Source organism: Peromyscus maniculatus, chromosome 13, assembly GCF_049852395.1.
Source record: "Peromyscus maniculatus bairdii isolate BWxNUB_F1_BW_parent chromosome 13, HU_Pman_BW_mat_3.1, whole genome shotgun sequence".
NCBI lineage: Eukaryota > Metazoa > Chordata > Mammalia > Rodentia > Cricetidae > Peromyscus > Peromyscus maniculatus.
Window position 1 is genome coordinate 31097023 of NC_134864.1, and position 21065 is coordinate 31118087.

Genomic DNA, 21065 nt, shown 5'->3' on the forward strand with positions numbered 1-21065 from the left:
TGCCAACTTTCATCTTCCTCCTCCCTCATCCCCAACTCCTATCCCCTTTTCCCCAGTCCCCTCTGTTTTCCCCTTCCTCCCTTCAGTAGCCACCCCTCTTTGCTCTACTTCTGCCTTCTTGTCATAAGTATTCCATTAAAGACCGTCTCATTTTCCCCTCCTTACCCTTACTAAGATTTCTACTATCATGGCTACCACCTACACACACACACACACACACACACACACACACACACACACACACACACAAATAAATGTTTGTGAAAAGAAAAGAAAAGTATATTCAGGAAAAAAAAAATTTAGTGTGTTGTGAACCTAGACATTGTTCCAGGTTCTAAAGATAGATTCTTAACTAGAATCAAGGGGACTGCAGAGATGGCTCAGCCATTAAGAATACTTACTATTCTTGCAGTGGACCCAAATCTGAATTCCAGAACCCATGTTGGATAATTTATATGCCTGTACTCCAGCTCCAGAAGAACTGATGCCTCTGCCCTCCATCAACACCTACATACACACACACACACACACACACACACACACACACACACACACACACAAATCAATCAATCAATCAATCAATCAATCTTAGGAGGAAAAAAAGGGGGACAGGGCCCAAATGATCCTGGACCTATACCCTAGTGGCAGGGTGGCAGAAGGTAAACACATCAATAAATAAATTACTAAGAGATTTTCAGACACGAGTAAGTCATGACTCATGTATCATACTTCCCCTCACTGTCCTATGGAAGACAGATGTGATTAATCAGCACTCCCCCCTCCTGAGCGGAGCTCAGAGTCAGAATCCTTCTCAGCGTGGCACTGGAAGCACATGAAATCCATCCAAGTTGTCACTTCAGTGAAGTTTCATTATTATCCGAAGCCTGGACTCTTCTATAAGACAGCTGTTTTCAAATTCCAAGAACCAGCTCTGGCAAATAGAATCCCAAACCATCATCAATTTCAGTGTTCCCAGAATTTGATAATCCTTGCTCTCTCACTCTCACTCTCTCTCACTCTCTCTGTGTGTCTCTCTCTGTCTTTCTCTCTTGTCTCTCTGCCCCCTGCCCCCTTTGTTCATTTTGGAAATGACAAAATTGCATGTTAGCTACACAAAATTACTTTTATTCCTTTCCAATAATCCCCACTTAAAAATGATAAACATTCCTTTTTTGGATAGTCTCATATATCCCAGGATTTCCTCAAACTTGATATGTATCTGAGAACAATCCTAACCTTCCAAGCATCATTCCTCCATCCCCTGAGTGCTGAGGTCACTGGCGGACACCTCTACACTTGGGTGGGTGTGGTATTGTATTCCCCCAAATATTGTGCATGCTAATAAACTTATCTGGGGTCAGAGACAGAGCAGCCACAATATTAAACATACAGTGTTGTCTTGGGGGTATAGACTGATCATGTGTACATGAGCATCCCACCAGGAGGGCTGTTCCTTAAGAAAATTAACTCTGCTTCCCTTAGCAGCTATGGACTTCCTGAAGTTCTTTCACTGGGATAGGGACAAGCTGCAGGTGGGGTGCTGCTGCTGCCTTGAACTGGACAAAGACAACAGCAGATGTTTTAAGGAGAAAGGGAGAAGTCTGTGCTAGGGTGAGTTGGCAAGTCCTGATTGGACAGGCTAGCCAGTGTGGCCAAATAATGAATTTTGATTGCTGGACCTTGGTGTTTTGATAGCTGGACCTTGGAGTTTTAGCGAGATCCAGGACAGGCACCAAAACTACACAAGAAACTCTGTCTCGAAAAATTTTAAAAAAGAAAAAAGAAAAAGAACAAATTGGCCTATTGATATATCACATCTCCAACAGGATAAAATTTCATAAATCTTCCCAAATGTTTGTTTCTGCTGTTCTCTACAGACACATAATGCAAATGGTCTTTTTGTAGTTCTAGTTCAATTGAAAATTAAAGCTAACTTTAGAGTGTGGCTCTCTCCTTCTCTAAACCCAAACATGCTTGTCAAAGTAAAATCCAAAATCTCTGTCTCATGTCAAAAGAGTCACCTGATATGGAACAGAAAAGAAACCAAAATTAGGGAATATTTTATTGCCACTAATCTTATAATCCTTTGGTTTTATTTTAACTTCTTAATACTTTTCTTAAGGTATAAATATTATCTCAAAATTTATAAAATTTATATATACATATATATATATATTTTTTAAACATTTTGTCATGATATTAATGGTCATGTAGAGTACTAACCAATTCTAGAAAAAGGCTTCATCTAGCTTCCTGTACATGATTTCAGGTTTGAGTCTCTATCAGGTAACTAGAAATTAAGTTTTTGTACTCTGGATGTACATAACAAATATTGATCCTTTAACCTCTTTGAGATCTGCTGCATATGACATTTAAAATGTTTAAGTTCTCTGCAGTGAACCATGACCATGCCTAACAGCAACCTTTGAAGTCTCCAAAAGGAGGATGTGGTCCCACAACAATGATTCCACTTGGACTACGGTAACACCCCTAAGCTGACAAACACCACCTAAAGATCAGCTTTGGACTAAAAACTGCTCAAGACAATTTCAAGGTGGGTAGCTGAGATGATCCAGTCTCACAGACTACTCGAACCATGAAGTGAGTGCATTTTCCCATTACGCAGAGACTGGACAACAAATGGTACAGCTGCCTTTCCCAGGACTTGATAATTAACCCAATTTTTTTCTTTTCAGGATCCCCTAAAGATGCTGTCACCCTCAAACAGCAGGAAGTAATTTTAAGAACGTGATGCCCACAGTCCCAAGGGGGGGGGGGTTGGTCTTTGGTCTTTCAGTGGTTTATGGATGTTTGTCATTGTTTAGGGTGGTTGGTTACAAGTTGTTATTGGTAATAATTTTTTAAAAGCTGGACAAAGGAGATTAGAGTTATTGTTCTGAAAAAAAAGAAAAAGAAAAAGAAAAAAGGTGATATATATATGGTAGGATAAAAGGGTAGATTATTGAATCTACTTTTAAAAAACAACTACTTGTTTTAAATATTTTACATTGGTATGGTTCTTGGTATATTGATACAAATTTAAGATTAATTTTGTTAGAACATACTGTACATACATATCTAATCTTACTCAAGGTATTGTATCTATACAACTCATTTAACAATACAATGCAAATTTATGGTACTTGAAAGCTATTAATGCCCTCTATAATAAGGAAATGCAGGTCAGTAGTTAGTCACGTATTACAATCAAACTTTTATTCATAATTAGGTATGTTTTCAAGGTCAAACTAAGATACATTTTATATAGACAAGTCACCTTCAAACACATCAAAGATCTACAGAATATTAAGATGTTTTAATAACATAAGTTCTTTTTTATGATAATGAGACATGTCTGCTCCTGGCAGTACCAATCTACTTTGGAGAAGATAATGGACATCAAAGAAACTCCACATGGAGTTTACTTTTTTGTGGCAAAAGTTAGTCACTGGGCAAGGACGTGCTCTTGCCTCAACTGCTGACAGTATGTTGTCCAAACTGTACAAGCAGGACACAAAAGAAAGTGACTGCTGAAATTTGCCAAGACAAGGTAGGACAATCATTTAGAATATCCTGCTTCACAGAAAAGTCTGTCAGATATGCTAGACCTGTAGGCTGAAGATGGATGCCCCAACATTGCAAAGGAACATTGGGTGGCTGTCTAGGCAACCAGCTGTTTCTGTCATTTCTCATATTTTTTGGAAGTCACTTGCTTGCACTTCCTGCTTACTCAGGTAATATTTCCTTCTTGGGTCTCTGATGGAGTTGAAGACTTTATAGTTATAGTTTTCCTTGGTACCAGATTCAGAAAAGAAATTCACTAAAGAGGTGTAAAATATATAAGGTTGGGAGACATTAAAAGATAGTTTTGGTAATGCAAGTTAGAATAGAGAATGAATTAGGTACAACCATTTGGTCTCACCAAGATAGGATAGATAATGGAGTATTTTTTTTTTCTGAATTTGTCAAATGTTTATGGACTAGACATTGTTGATGTATTTATTGCCTGTATATATTTCTGCTTTCATTATCCCTGGAGTTTGTATCTAGAAAGACACACACACACACACACACACACACACACACACACACACACACACACACTACAAAAGACTTCTGTGTTCAAGGTTTGCTCACCAGCCCTACTGGAAGCTGGTGGATCCTTAGGAAACATAACTTAGTGAGAGAGCCTCAGGATGAGGGGCGCACAGGAATAGTGGGGCCTCCATCTCTTCCTCTTTTTTCCTGTCATTTCTCAGCCGTGAAGCAAATGGCTTTGCCTGCCATGTGTTCCTGCCATGATGTACTGGTCACCAGAGACCACAAAGGAGCCAGCCATGGACTGAAATCTCCAAAACAGCAAGCAAAAATAAGCCTGTTCTCTCCGGCACCTGTCACCAAGACAGAAAGCTTACTAACAATTATAACTAGTAGATAGCATAATCTTTTCCAAAAAATCTTTGCAAAAAGATGGCTTTATCTAAGCTGTTCTTAGCTCCCCACCCTCCCCAAATCATGAGGGAACTATCCTTTAAGTGGAATTTACATGATCACTATTTTTGCATGGTCAAACCCTACCTAATGTCAGCAATCTCGTATATAACAGCCCTACCACTAGGGAAAAAAACATTAGTGGTTTGTGGATAATGTTCTGAAAACAATTATTTATAGTTAAGATTTGCCAGAAATAACAGTCAAATAAATAATTAAATAGGAAGATCTTGTTGCAAAAGGAACAAAGCTAAAATAAATAGGAATTATCTGAAACTTTTAATATACAAGCTCATAGAGTTTTTATTTAACTGAACAGTTATTATAATAATAACTAACAACCTAACATATTCCAAGTCCCCTGGAGCACATGGTCTAAATATGAGAATGTTGACAGGAATTGCCTACCAATTCACCCCACATGGGAGGAAATACAGGAAATCAATGATAGGATGTGAGGGAACTCTGATTTGTTTTGTATTATTATTTTAGAGGAGAATGGATTTTTTTTGTAATAGACTCAAATTTGCAAAAATGTTTTTATTCTCCTATAACTGACATTAAATGTCTGCCCTGAGCTTCTAACACCACCCAATTATAGAAATTTTAATTAAATAATTTCTAGGTAAATTAAGTGGCTCTAACAACTCAGTACAATGTTTTTAGTCACTTAATTGGGGTGCCAGAGGGCTTTCAAAGTGCCTGTATTTCAGTAGCTGTAGTATATAGCTTTTGATGGTTTTCCATTTTTCCAGAAGCCTCCATGGATATGTTAGTCATCTTGCTGTGTCTTTCATAGTGAGTATCTATCTGCCTATCGCTGTTTATCACAGCTAGCATTACTCTTTCAAATGGTCCATGTACCTGTGAACTAGTTCCCTTTCATCATGACGTGAGGGGGCGCACTTCTGCTTCATCAGTTGCTCTCAGTCTTGCAACTCCCTTGAGGACAGGGGAACCTCTAACACTCTCCTCTGGGACCATGAGAGGGGTAACCTCCGGCTTTCCCGTGCCTCAAAGACATTTACCACTGGCAAGTTTAAGCCTTACTGGGAAAAGAAGTAGCAACACAGTCATAACCTCTCTATAAAATGGTAAAGGGCAAGGGATGGGGGGATATCAGGGTGCCATAACCTTCTAGTTTATAAATGTGTTCACCAACTGAGAAGTTCACAAGAGTCTCCGTGTCTGAAGTTTTTGTTAGAGTCTCGTTCTATATTAAGCGTGATTAATTGAATCACGGACACAAGAATGACTCTGATACCCAATCCTCTGTTGTCTCTACAGGTTGGAAACAAAACCATCTGATTCAATGTTTCAAACTGCTAATCACATTTGGTATTTCTGACACAGCCAGTCCCCATCCTGAAACTATTTAGGGGCCCACCATGGTTACCTTGTTAATAAATGCAGGCTTTGTCTGAGAACCTCACCATGAATAATGGATATGTTTATCTCTGCATACATTACAAAGGTTTAAAATCTCTGTTTCAGGAACCTGAAGTAAAGACCAGAAAATACAATTTGTTATGTAATGTAGCTAATGCATACATCATAGTGAAACCCATTGTTTTATATGCCAACTAAAAATTAATTAGAAAGATAACTAGCATAGAGAAATAGAAACTTTTAAAATCAGCATTATGAAACTCTTATGCACTGCTTTATTGTATTCCATGCAGGTCTCATTTTACCAGGCAAATTACTTCTAAATCATGATCTCAGAACAGGTATTAGCCAGCATTAAGGCATCAAGTTACTATCAATTGAAATTTAAAGGAAAATGTTAAGCATTGTTTTATTATTCCATTATGTGATTTTTTTTTAAATTTCTCCTTTCAAGTATTCAAAAAACTTTTCAATCACTTGAAGATAAAAATCTCTCTGGATAATTTTTCCATTTTTTCTCAGAACTGGAATTGGATCTAGAGCAGGCACATTTGACCTGCATCCATCAAGCTTTATATGTCCCAAGATAGCTACGAATGTGCCCCTCCCCCTTACTCATTTGTAGATAACAGCATCGTGTCCCAGTGTCAAAAAGGTTGGACATGTCTGATTAGTCTGGAGCTTAGAAGCAGCCCATACCGTAGCCCTGTTATAGGAAATAGTAATCAAGAATATCACTTGACTTCAAATATCTTACTTGAGAAGGGAAGTTGGTTGTCAGAATCTACATATCTCAAACAAAAGATCATCATTAACATCAAATTACTCATCAACAATGAGGAGGACTTTGTGATGTTTCGATTACATCAAAACTGTCCTTGCTTCTACAATGCACTCACAGAAAAGCCTGTGTCATTCTATGGCCACGCTATTTGTTCCCTGAACTCTTGTCCTCCAGAGATGATTTTTTTACCCCAACAAAAGATAACAATGAATCACTGTTCCTATGAATATTCTCTCTATTATTTGTTCACAGTATGAATGATAGATTTCAGTGCGTTTATTTCTTACATAAGCAAAAGTTATCATGAACTTAAAATGGTCAGAATTACAAATACAAACCATTGCTTTTATTCTCCTAAGGAAATTGTATTTTCTATGAATTACAGAAAAGAAAGACAAGTTCCCAAAGAATGGGAAGTCTATTGATATTTAAAGTCTTTTTAGAAGCAACTGCTTAGATACTTTAACAACTGAAAGAAAATATTACCCAGTGTTTATTCTTCAACTTTTCTATAGCAACTATGATTAACACTAAAAATAATCTACAAATGTTCCCAGGTTGCTCAAGAAAAAAAATATATTTAACACAGAAATGCAATGCTTTGTCCTGTGTCTTGTTAAAGCATTAGTTTTATAGGACTGAAGAGTTGGCTCAGGAGGCAACAGCACTTCTCAAGGACCTGGGTTCCATTCCCAGTACCCATAGGGTGGCTCACAACCATCTATCTGTAACTCTAGTTCCAGAGGATCCAACTCTCTTCTGACCTCTATAGACAATATACTCTTACACATTAAAAAAATAAGTCTTTTTTTAAAAAAATCTATAGCCAGGTACAGTGGTGCAAGCTTTTAATCCCATTATTTTCAAGGCATAGGCATGTGGTTCTCTGATTTGGAGGCCAGCCTTGTCTATAGAGTGAGCTCCAGGACAACAAAGGCTACATAATGAGACTCTGTCTCAAAAAAGAAAACAAAGTTCTTTTCCTGTGAATTTGCATGTACAGTTTAAACCACCATCAGAGTCTCTTCAGAAACAGGTCATGAGTACAGTGATTTTTATCTCCCTATGTGCTCAAAATGTGTACTTCTCCAGTTCCATCACTTACCACCTATTCTTGTGATTGCTCACTCACTGTCATCAGAAAAACACAATATCTTTGAAGGTAGGGCCCATTACTGGTTCTCTCCATATGTGAGTAAATTATTTAGAGAGAATTTAACAAGCAAGTCAAGAGTATGTATACATATAGTACAAAATATATCATGTCTCCAGGAGAGATCTTTATATAATTCTTCAATAATATATATGTTATTTGAAAATATGAATGTGGTTTCTTTTTTGAGACAGGATCCTTCTACCTAACAACTCAGGCTGGCCTCAAACCTACAGTCTTTCTGATTCAGCCTTTCCAATACCTGGGGGCAGCTACTAATGTTATCAATGGAGGCTGGGATGAAATAGGGTGACCTGTAACCCAGATTGGCCATGAACTCTTTATGTGAGTGTGAACCATCACCCTTGGTTAGTCACATGACTTCAAAAGTTGCAACTAGAAGGCCATTGGCTTTGTTTTATTATCATCATTAATGCATACTAACTCTACATAGTAATCGATGTCACTATGAATGTTCCATGAATGTGTAAATCACAGCTTTGGTTGTATCCACTTCCCCAACGATGTTCACCTAAACTCCTCTTCCTCTCACATCCCCCTCCCTTCTCTGGCAGCCCATTACTTTCATAAGGTCTTTTTTCTTTTCAGATTCCAAATATGAGAGAAAAACATACAATATATGTCTTCTCCCTTCTGCCTTATTTCATTTGATGTAGTGACCTCCAGTTCAATCCACTTTCCTAAAAATCACATGACTTTTTTTCATATTTCTAGCCAATTAACACTATGGATAAAGAATGGGTATATGGCCATTTTTTCTCTATGGCCAATTAACACTCCAATATATATGTATATATACTTTACCCATTCATCTGCTGGTCAGCACTGAGGCTTGGCTATTGTGAAAGTGTCAAAAATAACAATGGCTATGCAGGTATATCTGTGATGTACTAAGACTCCTTTGGGTATTATATCCTGGAGAGGTATAGCTGGGTCATATGATAGTTCTAAATTTTAGCTTTTTTATGAACCTCCATGCTGATTTCCAAAGTGGTTGCACTCATTCACATCCATGCCAATGATAAAAGGTTCCTCCCCCAACCCAGTGTCCTCACCAATATTTGCTGATTTAAACATATATTTTTAAATCCCATTGTTGAGATGGCTGAAGAGGTCCATTAGACAGGGCCTCATCTTCTCTTTTCTATTCTTTTTTTTTTAAGATTAATTTATTATGTTATTCTGCCTGCATATATGCTTGCACACACGAAAAGGGCACCAGATCTCATTATAGATGGTTGTGAGCTACCGTGTGGTTGCTGGGAACTGAACTCAGTACCTCTGGAAGAGCAGTCAGTGCTCTTAACCCCTGAGCCATCTCTACAGCCCCCTTAAACCTATTTTTAAATTGAGTATTCTGACTTGGGGTGAGATGGAATCTCAATGCAAATTTGATTTGCATTTCCTAATAGGTGGCAATGTCAAATATTTTTTTCTATGTGTGTATCAGGTATTTTGTCCTTCTCTTGGAAAGTGGTTGTTCATACCACTTAAAGCTAGGATTCCTAACACATTTAGAGCAAAGATAAAGTCTGATCTAATGCTGTAGATAATTCTATTAAGGTCTTTTCTCTGGTGTTGAGAATTGAACCCAGGACTTGCAAAGCACTTTACTTACCACTGAGCTGCATCCCCAGCCCTTTCTAAAAAATCTACCAAATTATAGCTACTCAAATAAAACTTTGAAGTTTTCACACTTAAAACTGTAGGAATAAAAATCATTTCTGTAACCAAAGCATTATTCAATATATGCCATACTGTGAAATTAAAAAAAAAAAGCGAGTTTCACATTTTATTTATTTTGTTGTTTGTTTATGAGACAGGGTCTCACTAAGTACCTCTGGCTATCCTGAAATTATGCAGACCAGGCTATCCTGAAACACTGCTTCAAGAGTTCTGGGATGAAAGGGATGTGCCACCATGCCCTGCTCAACTTTTTTTTTTTTTTTTTTTTTTTTGGTTTTTCGAGACAGGGTTTCTCTGTGTAGCTTTGCGCCTTTCCTGGAACTCACTTGGTAGCCCAGGCTGGCCTCGAACTCACAGAGATCCGCCTGGCTCTGCCTCCCGAGTGCTGGGATTAAAGGCGTGCGCCACCACCGCCCGGCTTCAACTTTTCTTTTAGTACGAGTTTAAGACTAGATAAACTATCCCTAGAAACGACTCCAGAGGGCTCTGGTTCAAAGCTCTCCGCACTGCAACTGAGGGGGGCCCAGAAAGTAGATCTTACGGAGCCACCTGCCAGCTCCGCATTTAGCAGCTGGTGTGCTCAGCTCCCCAGACCCCTCTAGCCACCAGGAAGTATTTCTGGCCACCTGAGGCCCCTTTGGCCACCAGTTTCTCGTCTCTCCATTCGGCTGTTTGGTGTCTCCAATTTCAGGAAAATTATCATACAAATGAAATCATAAATTGGTGTTTGAAATGTACTAGTAATTTTAACGTAGTGAGATTGTTTTTTTTTTCCCCCTGAGAGGTTCTTTCCAACTTTTCCAAGGGGGGAAAGTCTCTAGACAAAAGCGGTTTGTGGGCTTGACGAATTTCAGCCCCAACGAAAGCTTACCAGGGAATTCTGTTGCCAGGCATCTACCTCTAAAGACCATCCTTGCTTTCAACCTAGTTGTGAGGGACACAATTCTCTCTGCAATTCCCAGGAAATGTAGGAGCAATGATCTCTCACGGTACAGCACCGCCACCTAGTGGTTATCGCCAAAACCAACCACAGTCTGTGACATTTGCTGCCTTTTTTTTTTTTAGCATTGGAACTAAGTCCTGAAGCAATTTCTAACTTATTACATGAAATCCTCTCACACACTAGGAGCCATCTGTATCAAACCCGTCTGAGACAGTAACACTTCACGTTGAGCAGAATCTCAGTCATGTCTCTCACTTTCAATATTTTAAGTATTCAAACTACCCTTGTATTAAAAAACAAACAAACAAAAAACTCATAATGCAGAAATGAGAACACAAAAATGAAACAGGGAAACACAACATTTGTTTGGTTCATATCAACTGATAACCAAGGATCCATTTGATTACCCCCAAAAACATACAAGAAGGGAAATCTTGCTTAATTTACAGGTTTAGTTTGCTTTTCATGGAATGCTAATATTGAACTTGATAGCATCTGTTCTTGTACTATGTGTTTGTGTGGACACTTGAGTTTTTGATGTATGGCACAGGACAGTGCAAGAAACAAAATCTCATCCTTAAGGGCTAGAGATATTGCTCAGTGGTAGAGCCTTTGTTGAGCATGCTCAAGGCCCTGGGTTTGATCCCAGCACTGCAGAAAATAAATAAATGAATAGATAGATAGATGAAAGAGAGAGAGAAATTCAAAGAAAATGCCCACACCTTTAAAAACAGAGCAATGAGAGATCAGACCTGAAGTAGCCTTTGAGTGATAGAGCCCATAAATTCTACTTCAAATAAAAAAAAAATGTTGATGGGGTGGTTTTCCATAGAGCAAAAAAACAGAAGGATGACCTGAACCTTTCACCTAATTAATGTAAGAGCAAATCTGGTCGTTTCAGATGAAACGATACTAAAATTACTTAAGTTAGTGCCTACACTGAACTCATTCATAAGAGAATGTCTGTGGTTTGAGTGTGAAATGTCTCCTGCAGGTTTGTGAACACTTGGTTCCCAGCTAGTGGTACTCTTTGGAGAGTAGTGGAACTTATAGGAGGTGGAATGTTGCTGGAGGAAGCGTCCCCCGGGGCAGTCCTTGAGATTCCACAGCCTGTCTCTGCTTTCGAACTGTAGATGCGATGTGACCAGAGGTGAATGGGACCCTCTTTGAGTAAGCATTTCCTCCCTGTAAGCTTTTTGTCAGGGGTCACGGCAACAAGGTAGTTAATGGAGAAACCCAGTGAGTCGTGCCTGGCTCTAAATTACAACACTTTCAAGAGCAAGCACCCTGCCTCTCTATGAGGGTCTCTCATTTTTTGAGTGTATCTGACTCTTTTTAGATAACTGTCAATGGTATCTTGATTCTATCAATGTACCTGGTGTCAAAAGTCACCTTGAGTTTCTATAAACTGCAAGGTTATAAAACTGTTTCTGGGTTCTCCAGGAGGGAGAAGCCTGAGAAACTTCCTGTATGCTTCTGTGCTGTGCTGCTCTTTCTACATCTCAAGAAGGAGCAGAATCCTGTCTGTGACCTTGGGCCACTTCATTTAGATGAATCTTCTTCTGCTGCTTCTTCCTCAACCTTGCTCCTCTTAGGAGGTGGAAGGCGAGGTCTCAACTACTGTGAAGAGTTACAGTGGGACCGGGGAAATGCCTGAGTGACTCGGCACTGAGTTCAGAACCCCAGAACACACATAAAGAGCCAGATGTGATGGCACACTTCTGGAATCCCATCATTCCTACAGTGAGATGGAAGGTGGAGACAAAGGAATCATCCAGAAACTCACAAGCCAACTATTCGGAGTATACAGCCCAGTGTCAAGAAACAAGACAAACAAGTGGTCCTCTAAACACTACACGTGCTTCAGCACACATACCTGCACACACACACACACACACACACACACACACACACACACACACACTCAAACTTTGAACATAGAAGCATAGACATCTCTTTGGCACAATGATTTCAATGGATATATACCCAATAGTGGGATTACTGAATCATGTCATAATTCTATTTTTAATTTTAAGTGGAATCTTCATACTGTTTTCCAAAATGCCAAAACTAATTAAAAGTACCTACATCCAATCAGTACCTTATCTAATACATACAGCACCTTATTCAATCTTGGGGATTATACAATTCATACATGTATAAAACACCACACTACATTAAAATGTACAATTATTTTTGTCAATTAAAAATAAAATAAGGGGAATCAGAGTAGCTAAGCATGACATGTGAATAATATACACAAGGCTCAGACTCAATTCCCAATGCCACAATTTTAATTTAATTTATTTATAAATAAAAAGAAGGCCAGTGAATTTGGCTCAGTAGTACTTGTCTACTATACTACCAGTCTAGCATACTACTATTCTGGGGATATGGGTACAGGAACAGCATCATCACTAAGGAATTAGAAATTGGTAACTTAGCAACTCTCTTAACTGAAGAAATCGCTAATTTTGTGTGTTTTCTTTCTGTAGTAGATACATAAAATGATGCATGCATGTATGACACAAAAATAGGGGTGAAACTGCTTAAGGGAACAAGGATGACAGATGGGGAAGGGGGAGAGAAAGAGGGGACAGAGGGTATGTGGGGCATACATGGGCTGCAAAGAGAGTGCCGAAAGAAATTCAGAAGCTGTTTGTGCAGACAGAGAGTGGATACAAATGGTACCAGAGGACAGAGAATAGATACAAAGGATGGCTGAAAGAAAGTTAGCTTGGGTTGTTTGTAGGAATGGTGAGAAAAGAAGTTAGCTCAAGTTATTTATGCTAAGATAAGATACTAAAAACAAGAGATGGTGTCAGGACATAAACAACTTGTAAACAGAGTGCCCTTTAAAATGACTGGTTTGTTCCTTCACTCCCTCCTAGGGTTTGGAGGTTTTTCTGGTATAAAAGAAGCTTACTTCCTATCAATAAACGAGTTCTTGCTTGACTTGACTCCCGCTGCGCTGCATCAGATTGTCTGGGCTGGGGAACGGACAAGCACTTACCTTTCCTTGGTTCCAGGCCACCTCTTCACAGGTGACCTAAGTTCCCGGTGGGGCAGGTCCCCACAAGGGTATGGAGGGATAGACTCAATATGTACTCGTATGAAAATGTCCTTGTGGGAACTAGTGAGTCGCTCAGTCAGTAGAGTTCTTTCCGTACAAGAATGAGGCCCTGAGTTTGGATCACCAACACTCATGGAGAGGACCAAGTGTGTGATGGAAATCCTAAGCGGGGGATCCAGAGATAGGCAGGGCCCTGGAGCTCACTGGCCAGCCAGCTTAGCCAAATTGGAGAGCTGCAGGTTTGGTAAGAGTTCCTGTCTCAAAAAATAAAGTAGAGAGTTTATTCAGCAAAATACCTGACATCAGTGTCTGGTCTCCACATGCACACCAGCACATACACTTACACACACACACACACACACACACACACACACACACACACACACACACAATTATATACACACAGGAAGAGACAATATATTTTTAAATATATTTTATTGTAAGAGTAATATATGCATATCAGTATTTGAGAAATAAACTACTTTCAAAATACACCAAACAGCCTCAATGTTCTGTGTCTTCTTAAATAGCTTAAGCATGGTCACTGGGGGCCAGTCCTCTTGTCTCATTATCTTTCTCTTTTTAAAAGAGCTGATTTGTGTGACATCAATTTTGCTTGCAGGCAGAACTCAATTATGACCCTTTTCATTGAGAAAATTCCAGATGCCCTGTGAGCACCGTCACTTCCCTTTCTTTCCGGTCCTGCCTTGATGGATTGTTAAGACCGGCTTTTGTTGAGCAGCCTAAGAGAGACTTAGTGAAAAATCAGAAATAGGGCTGGGAAGGAGGGGCCACCAAGCCCGTGGCCTAAAGCACATTCCATCTCTTCTCTCTTGAGCTCTTGCATGCAGTCTTGCAGTCTGTGTGATTATTAATTATCGCTAGGAAAGGCAGTCGCTCTAGGTCTAGTTGTGGAACCTTTAGCTGCTGGGCTGGGTTGGGGTGTCCTTGAATGCAACAGCCCCACAGTCCTGGTTGCTAAGGATACTTTTCACCACAAGAATGTGAAATTGAGAGACACAGCTGAAAGGTGAGGGATCCTGATTCTATTTGCTCATGAGGCTGCTTGATTCATATTGGCTTTTTTTTTTTTAACATCCAAGTGTTGTTTGAAAATAAACGGTATTGCATTCTTAAATGGCAGCCTAAACCCAGATTGCTTGAGAATAATTCCAAGACACTAAGAAATCAGTCTTAATAAAAGGCAGATTCTATAGCCTGCCTGAAAGATCAGAATTACCACAGCTCAAGCTGGAATTTTCTAAATGACTATAGAATTCCACATAGAGTAGAAAGTGAAACAGAGTTCCTGATTATAGCCTGACAAGATATAATTCATACATTGTTGCTGCCTGCAGTTTTATTTCCTACTACTTCTGGGATTTTGTTGTTGTTGTTTGGTTGGTTTGTTTTGGTTTTTGGAGACAAGGTTTCTCTGTGTAGCCCTGGCTATCCTGGAACTCACTCTGTAGACCAGCCTCGAACTCAGAGTCTACCACCCTCTGCCTCCTGAATGCTAGGATTAAAGGTACACACCACCACTTCCTGGCCATTTCCTATTACTTAATCAAGACCTAAAAGATAATTTTACACAAACTAAAAGAAAGAGTCAGGCATAGTGGTAGATGCCTACCATCCAGTCCTAGGGAGGCTGACATAGGAAGATCATATGTTTGAAGCCACCCTGGGTTGTGTAGATCCTGTTCCAAAAAGCTAATAGCAACACACACACACACACACACACACACACACACACACACACACACACACGGAAGGAGAAGAAAAAGAATTATGATGTTATTTCCTTTTGTTATACCACACAGACTTTATTGTTTTCCTGGACTATCTATTGAGAACTACATCTCTGAAAATCCTAAAGTGTCAAAAGGAAAGAAGAAAGAGGTAAGTGAGTGCCACTCATGCTGCTGCGCCCAGACTGTCAAAAGATAATGGGCATGGGACAAGTACATGAGAAGCCACACAACTTGAAACTTCCCGTTTTAAATGATCAGGAAGCACACTAGTACAAAATAGCTTCTAGGTGCAAGAGGTAGGAAATCCATCACTCATCTCCCTATTCTACCTAGACTTGCCTGGGACTCCTAGACTCCAGTGAGCTTCCTGCTTCAGTCATCCAAGGAGCTGGGAGTACTACACACACTTCTGGCTTTTCTCTCTGTCCCTGAAACAGAATTCTTAATTTTAAAAAAAAGAGTTGCATTTAAAAATCAGAAGGTCAATGGGCGGTGGTGGCACACGCCTTTAATCCCAGCACTCAGGAGGCAGGGGCAGGCGGATCTCTGTGAGTTTGAGGCCAACCTGGTCTACAGAGCAAATTCCAGGACAGGCTCCAAAGCTACACAGAGAAACCCTGTCTCGAAAAAAAATAAAATAAAAATAAATAAATAAATAAATAAATAAAATCAGAAGGTCTCTTGCCAAACAAAGCCCAGATGACCTGCTCCTATTTAAAATGAGATGTAGCCCTGCCCCTTATCTGCCATGTGGTAGTGTGGGTGGGCGAGAGATGTCCCCCACTCCTCTCCTATTGTCACCTGCAGCATGTGGGAAAGCTGGCCCCCGTGGGGTCTTGAGACTAGGAGAGCTTGTCCTCCCCCTTATCGGCTACAGCACTCAGGAGAACAGGCCCTGCACCTCACCTGGGCAGCACAGCACAGCTGGCCCTGTTGGCAGGAACTTGGGCCCTGAGAGTGTGAGAGAGAAAGAGCTGGCTGTGCCCCTCATCTGCCATGTGTTGGCATGAGCGACGGAGAGATGCCCCACCCTCATCTCTAACCACCTGTGGCAGGTGGGAGAGCTGGACCTGATATCATGAGGGCCAGGAGAGCTGGCCCTGCACCTCACCTGGGCAGCACAGTAAAGCTGGCCCTGATGGTATAGGTGGGAGTGAGCCAGCCCTGCGGGCATGAGAGCAGGAGAACCGGCCCTGCCCCTTGCTGCCTGCAGCATCAGGTGAGCGAGCCAGGGCAGTGCTGGAGCACTAGCCCTGGTGGTGAGGATAAGGAAGAGCCGGAAGACTGACCAACCCAGCTACCACCCAGGCCCAGAACGAGGGATATGGGTTGGCCCACCCCAACATCCACCCCATCTATGAACTGCTGAAGCATGTGAAGGGGCTGGTTCTGCAGATCCAAAGCTGCAGGATCTCCATGACGTGGGGCAACAACAGGATATCCAAGAGGAGTCCCAGTGAGTGCTCATTATTGGTGACTGAACAGAAGCTAGAAGCCTTGAGCCAGACCAAGAACTCACTGCAATGAACACTTGCAAGTAAAGACAAATGGAATAAAGGGTAAACTGGTTTTTGTTGTTGTTGTTGTTGTTTGTTTCTTTGTTTTTTGTTTTTTCTTTTAAATTTTGTTTTGTTTTGGGGGGAGGTTAGCAAGGGCAGAGGGTAGATTCAAGGGGAAAGGGGGGCAGGGGGTAAGTGGGACCAAAATATATGATATGAAATCCACAAAGAATCAGTAAAAGTTAAAAAGAAAGACATTGCTTTGGATCCATATTTTTGTTGTTGTTGCTTTGCTTTGATTTGTTTTTTCAAGACAGGGTTTCACTGTGTAGCCCTTTCTGCCCTGGAACTCACTCTGTAGACCAGACTGGCCTTGAACTCACAGGGATCTGCCTGCCTCTGCCTCCCAAGTAGTGGGGTTAAAGGCATGTGCCACCACCACCTGGTGGACCGAAGCTTTTAAAGCAGTTGAGACATTCATTTACATCAATATTCCTTGTACTGGTACTGTGCAGCTGATCTCATCTTGTGAGAGTGAGAACTTCTTTAGAATTTGATAGGTTCTTTGATTTCTAGAGTAAAAGATGTTCTATCCTTATTTTGTATATTTCTCTCCCAAATTGTTACCATGTTTTCAATGAGTTCTGGTTGCTTTTAGTAAAGAGTGGGGTTTGAGCACCAAAACCCAAATGTTTGAAATGGAGAACTGTCACTCAGTCATTGTTTCTTGATTCTTTCATTAGACATGTTATGAAGTACATGCTTTAAAGTGAGCAGTTCATACACACATTTTCATGTCAAATTCAGTCTTACTCTTCTTTTTGTCTTTTTTTCTCAGTGACACAATTGTTACATATATATGCCATCTTCCTATATATCTGTGAAAGTTTCAAATGAATAAAACTGATACTGAAAAAAAAACCTGATACTGAATTTTAAAAGACACAGCAGTGGGTGGTGGTGGTTGACAACTTTAATCCCAGCACTTTGGAGGCAGAGGCAGGCAGATCTCTGTGAGTACGAGGCCAGCCTGGGCTACCAAGTGAGTTCCAGGAAAGGCGCAAAGCTACACAAAGAAACCCTGTCTCGAAAAAAAAAAAATTTAATCCCTCCAACCTTGATTCCTGTATATCTCTTTAGGGAATACTATTATGCCATAGAATCTGATGCTGAACACATGTCTTGTAAGAATTATTACATTAAAAATCAGTGATCTACAGCTTCATTTGGGGTATTGTGTACTATTGATGTCAGTTCTACCATTATAGACACTCAAGACTAAAAGAAAGGACCCTTCATATATACCACAAAAACATTTCTTCAAAACTCATCCCTAGCTGGGTGGTGGTAGCACACACCTTTAATCCTAGCACTAGGGACAGAGGCAGGTGGATCTCTGTGAGTTCAAGGCCAGCCTGGTCTACAAAGCAACTTCCATGACAGTAAGGCTACATAGAGAAACACTGTCTTGGGAGAAAAAACAAAAACAACACATTCCTAAGTTCTTGACACCACCAATTCATATATTCTTTTATTGAGAAATAATTTAAATAGGAATTTTTGTTTCGTTGGTTTGTTGGTGGTGGTCTTTGGATTTGCTTTTTCGAGACAGACTCTCAGGAAGCTCAGACTAGCCTGGAATTCACTATATAGTTAAAGATGTCCTTGAACTCCTGACCCAGGTCCTCTGAAAGTTCAGCAAGTGCTCTTAACCAAAGAGCCATCTCTCCAGCCCTGAGGTTCTTTGCTGTTTGTTTGGTTTGGGTTGTTGTGTTTGTGGGATGGATGCATGGATGGATGGATGGATGGATGGATGGATTTGTATTGTTGAGATGGTGTGTCACTGTTTCCCAGGTAACTTCAACCTCCCTGTCTCAAGTGAAGCTCCTACCTGAGTTTTTCCATTAAATGAGACTACAAACACATGCCACTGTGTTTGTGGTAATATTTTGTTTGTGCTCTAACAAATAAATCTTGCCTGAAGATCAGATGGTAGAAGTAGCCATTAGTTTACCATGGAGGTCTGGAGGTCTGTCTAGACATGAGACAAAAAGTGATATGGCTGGGCAGAGAGAGAGGAATATAAGGCGGGTAGAGACAGGAGGTCGGCCCTTTTTCAGTCTAAGAGGTGACTTTGGCTGCTCCTTTACTTCTCTGATCTTTCAGCATTTACCCCAATATCTGACTCTAGGTTTTTATTATTAAGACCAATTAGAATTTGTGCTACATCTGGCATCCAATTTTTTCTAAGAATAATCCAAACAGAATGCCCCTCCCTTCTGGACTATGCAGAAGGTGTGGCAAAGGCAGACATTGGACTAAGGAATGTAGATCAACAAGAGACAATAAAGGTAACCCTTTGCCATCAGGAAATACCTTGAGGGGCCTCTTGCAGGCCCCCAAGTCAAATTCAGTTCAGTCATTTCCTGTCATCATGGAGGAAATTCCTCCTTTCCAGAGCAATTAAAGAATCTGATGCCTATTGTAAAACAAACATACTGCTCTGGATGACAGAACAGCTATAGAAGAGAAAAGAAAAAAATTCAAGAGAAAACATAAAGCAAGTATTTTGGCAAACTTCTATAAATGAACAAAGACCAAAATTAAAAATACAAATAAATGACATTGTCATTGAAGGTCTTGTAGTCATAGGTGCAAATATAACAATAATTGCACCAGAATCTTGCCATCCAAGTTAGCCTCTTCAGGAGATAAATGTTCAGCTTTTAGGGATTGGAATGTTATCTCAGGTAAAACAGAGCATGAGATGGGTCAGAAGGACAGAGAGGAAAATTAAAGCCATATGTAGCTAACATAGCTTTATGGGGACATGATTTGTTACAGCAACAGAATACTCAGGTTAACATTCCTCCAATCTCAGAAACAAACCATAACTTAACATATGTTTCTGGGAAAAATATTAGACTGGATTATAAAGAACAGACACTGACCATTCAGGTTGTACAAGAACAAGGCACAACAGCCGCTGATCTTTCAAAGGCATCAACATCCTTACCTTTAAAATGGTTAAAAAACAAACCTGATGGGTTAACAATGGCCTTTAACATCAAAAAAAATTGCCGACCTTGGAGCAGGTGGTACAGGAGCAGTTAAATGCTCAGCATATTGAAGAATCAACCAACCCTTGATATTCTCCTGTATTTGTTATTAAAATGAAATCTGGAAAATGGAGAATGGTAACAGATCTAAGAGCTGTTAATAAGGTGACTCAGCCAATGGGCTCTCTACAGCCTGAAATTCATTTGCCTTCTCTATTACCTAAAGGATAGCCTCTTACAGTTATTGATTTAAAAGACTGTTTCTTCACTATACCTTTACAAGAAAAAGATAGAGCAAAATTTGCCTTCACAGTGCCTACTCATAATAATTCTCAGCCTGTTAAGAGATATCTGTTGGTTAAATGGCGCACTGCTCGTGGCTGGCGGCTGCCCGCAGCAGCCATGCCAGCAGAGGAGAGTGCTGGTAGGAACAATCATAAGCCATAGTTACCTTTTTAGAGCTTTATTGGGAAAGAAGCAGGGAGAGAGAGAGAGGGAGGGAGGGAGAGAGAGGACCGAAGGAAGGAAGGAGCAGAAAGGAAAGAGAGAGGAACACACAGAGGGCCCACCTGCTTTTTAGGCTGGGACACAGTTGTAGGCTGATGATGTAATTAAGGACTGAATCCTTATAATATCAATGGAAGGTTCTCCACAGGGAAGGTTAAATAGCCCCACCCTGTGCCAATATTTTGTAAGACAGCTGTTGGAAATGATACATAAGCAATTTCCTCAATCTATAGTTTACCATTATATGGACGATATTTTACTACTGACTTAAATATAGATACTTTAGAAAGAATGTTTGAAAAAGTAAAGAAAATTTTGCCTTGTTGGGGATTACAAATTGCTCCTGAAAAAAATACAAAGAGGAGATTCTTTAATTACTTAGGTTATAAAATAGATCTATAAAAAATTTGACCCCAAAAGATGCAAATTAGGAGAGATCAATTGCAGACTCTTAATGACTTTCAGAAATTGCTAGGAGACATTGCCCATCTATGGCCCACTATTGGAGTAACAAATCCAGAACTGAGTAATTTGTTAACATAGGTTCATTTGTTTGTTTGTTTGTTTGTTTGTTTATGACAATGAGACATATCTGCTCCTGGCAGCACCAATGTACTTTGGAAAAGATAATGGGCATGAAAGAAACATGGAGTTTATTTTTTTGTGGCAAAAGTTAGTCACTGGGCAAAAAGAAGTGCTCTTGCCT